A 3,835-nucleotide genomic window follows, 5' to 3' on the forward strand; every position below is an offset into this window, starting at 1 on the left:
GCGTAAGTTGCCATATAGTGGGACCCAACTACGCCCCGTTACATAATAGGCACCGTCTTCCTTCTGTTCTAATCGTTGCCTTGAGCCACGTAAGGCTTCAGCCCTGACGTTTTCTGGTTTCAATGCTTCTACCTGAGCATCTCGTATCTGAGTAGGAAGACCAGACTGAATAGTAAGTTGTAGTGCTCGTACGCGCCTTGGCGTAGTATCCTTTCGACTGAGGGCGTCAGCCACAACATTGGCTTTGCCCGGATGGTACTTGATGGCACATTCGTCATCATTAAGTAGCTTCACTCATCGACGTTGACGCATGTTCAATTCCTTATGCTTGAAGATATGCTCGAGACTCCTGTGATCGGTGTAGATAGTGCACTTGGTACCGTACAGGTAGTGTCGCCATATCTTAAGTGCAAAAACAACAGCTCCCAGCTCTAAATCGTGCGTAGTATAGTTCCGTTCATGGACCTTAAGTTGGCGTGAAGCGTAAGCAATGAGCTTGTCGCGCTGCATTAACACACATCCAAGACCCTGAATGGATGCATCACAATAAACCACAAAATCGTCCGTGCCCTCTGGCAATGAAAGAATAGGTGCGCTGCATAGACTATCCTTTAAGTGCTGAAAAGCTGTTTCCTGTGTATTGCCCCAGCGATAAGTGACACCTTTCTGTGTCAGTAGTGTAAGCGGCTGTGCAATCTTTGAGAAGTCTTTGATGAATCGTCTGTAATAACCCGCCAAACCCAAGAATTGGCGTATTTCCGTTGGTGTACGTGGTGCAGGCCATTTCCTGATCGAGTCTACCTTGGATGGATCCACATGAATCCTGTCCTTGTTTACCACGTGGCCTAGAAAGTGGACTTCACGAAGCCAGAAGTCGCATTTTGAAAACTTGGCGTACAACTGTTCTGTTCGAAGGAGCTTCAAAATAAGTCGCAAATGCTGCTCGTGTTCCTCCTGACTCTTGGAGTAGATCAGGATGTCGTCAATGAAGACAATCACAAACTTGTCTAAATAAGGCTTGCACACTCTGTTCATAAGATCCATGAAGACTGCCGGTGCGTTCGTTAGCCCGAATGGCATAACAAGAAACTCGTAGTGGCCGTAGCGAGTTCTAAATGCTGTTTTGGAGACGTCCTTATACCGGTCTCTCAGCTGATGGTAGCCTGACCTCAGATCTATCTTTGAGTAGTAGCTCGATCCTTGCAACTGATCGAACAAATCATCAATACGTGGAAGAGGATAGCGATTCTTCACTGTCACCTTGTTGAGCTCGCGATAATCAATGCACATCCTGAAGGTACCGTCCTTCTTTTTCACGAATAATACTGGAGCTCCCCAAGGCGAAGAGCTAGGACGAGTAAAACCCTTATCCAAGAGTTCCTGCAGTTGCTTAGACAGTTCTTCCAGCTCAGTTGGAGCTAAGCGATATGGTGCACGAGCTATGGGTGCTGCTCCTGGAGCTAGTTCAATCTGGAATTCGACCTGGCGATGAGGCGGTAGACCAGGTAAATCATCAGGAAACACCTGAGGAAAGTCGCGTACTACTGGAATGTCCTCGAATCTCTTCTCTTTTGTTGATGCGTCAGTAACAAGTGCCAAGATGGCAGTGTGACCCTTTCATAAACACTTTTGGGCCTTCAGGAAGGAGATGATGCCAACCACGACACCACTTGTCACACCCCGATTTCCACGTGTCTCACCGGTGGGCCCGGTGGGGGGATTACCGTGACGATGTTGGCAACAATATAGTCAAACCACACAATTATATAATGCACAGCGGAAGCATAAGATAAATATATATATTTCAACCTCTGGTGATAATATCAATGTATTACAGAAGTTGAATATCCACAGTGGATCGTAAATAAAAGTAAAGTATTGTTCCATTAGATACTGCAATCAAGCTTGCGAGGCTTATCCCGATGCTAGGGAGCTAATACCAGCCAATTACGTTTAGGTACCTGCACTTAATCTTTTTGGGGAAAATACGTCAGTTTACACTGGTAAATACATTCAACTGACACATTTGAAAATGTTTATTAAAATTGATTTGAATGCACAAGGCACAAACTCTTTTATAACTTGGGAAAATTCATAATGATCTTGTGAACGTTTTACATGTTCTTTTATGCGTTCAGTAGCCCGGGTCGTGCCGGGTTAAAGATTTATAGACACACCACGTTTGCGTAAAACCGTAGTACAAAAACCAACGGCTACGTCTTTTAGTTTTAATGTCGACACTTTATACCGGGTGTACGCCTACACCGGGATGTCGATGGTCGTGGCCATTTCGTAAAATGATGCCGAGGATATCCGGGACAACGGTCATTAAACCCCCCAAAGGCTTATAAGCAACAAAACTGTTTAAATGAGCCGATCATATTTAATCAATTAACCACCTAAGCGATGGAATTATATAATGCTCAATCAAGCGGTATTAATATACCGTAACCCAAGCCCATATAGGGGAAATAAGTCAAAAGTATTTACCTTTGCAAGTATAAATCCTTAATTTAGATCAAGTCACCGATAGCTTTTACTGGGGCTCCTAATCTGGAACGAAGGTTTTAATTAACCTCTTAGAATCCTAACGGTCCTTATATTAGCCGTAGCTTAAACCGGTTGATTCCGATATATAGATATGGTTAATTCGCACGAAAAGGCGAAAACCGAGAATGGAGTATGAGTTGGACCCAACAAGTTCAGTGACTTGTTTTATATGGGTTTATAGTTCATACTCTGGATTTTGGGGTTCAAATAATATAATTTGACCCATATCGGCTATTGCACGAAAACTAGTTTCATGAGCCGTACTGTGTGCGCAAACAGGCGGAACGGTTAACCATAAGTGTCCTACGCTTATTTCCTAAGTCAATATGCCTTAAAAGTATTTTGGTATCAGTAGGATACCTTCCGTAATGCCCGTAACGAGTTTAAGTTAATATTATGCCCCGTAGGGGCTTTTCGGTCATTTTAAAGACTTTAAAAGGGCCTTTCGAGTTCTACAGGAAATCTGAGTTTCCCGAACAGCTTATAAAGCTTAAAATACTTTATTTATTATTTAAAACCAGTGGCAATTGGAATCGGGTCAAAAGACCTTGTAGAACTCCCGTTTTGGCCAAAAAGGGCATATTCGGTATTTACCGAACCGTAGCCATAACCGCAGGTTATGAGCAAGGTAAAAATTATCAAAAATCTTTAAAATTCCCAAAATATTATTTTACCACAGTGGGTAAAAGTTTTGGTGACGAAAACTTGGGTTAGATGGGCGTTATGCTAATTGCGCCGTTAATTACAAAACTTTCTTAGAAGTGCGCCTTTTAGCATAACTCTCATTCTAGGCCTCGGATTGACGTGAAACTTTAAGGACATGCTTATAATTTAACAAGCAAGGTTTTGGTCCGTTCACGTGTCCGAAATACTCGTTTTAATTTTAAAAGGCCGTTACGGTCAACTTTTAGGCGAATGACGGAAATACGTAAAAGACTCGGATAACTCATGAACCGACCACAGAGGCGTATACCAACATGTGACCTGGTCCTAAGAGAGTCCTAAGGTATATTTATACCTCGCTAAAACGGGTCAGAACTGAAGTCAAAGCAAAAGTCAAACTTTTGCGACATTCGGCTCCGAACCGGTTCTATATAGTAAATGATCGATTCAAACGAGCGCAAACATGTTTATATACTTATTATCATGTTTTATGATTATCAAAACAGGTTCCATAACATATACATTACAGATTATGCATAAATCGCTAAAATAGCTTTCTGTTGACTTTTTAACCGCACGTTTGACTCGTCATTTGACATAGTTAGAGTGGTGATCAGGGGGA

This window comes from Helianthus annuus, chromosome 13, assembly GCF_002127325.2.
Source record: "Helianthus annuus cultivar XRQ/B chromosome 13, HanXRQr2.0-SUNRISE, whole genome shotgun sequence".
In the NCBI taxonomy this organism is placed as follows: domain Eukaryota; kingdom Viridiplantae; phylum Streptophyta; class Magnoliopsida; order Asterales; family Asteraceae; genus Helianthus; species Helianthus annuus.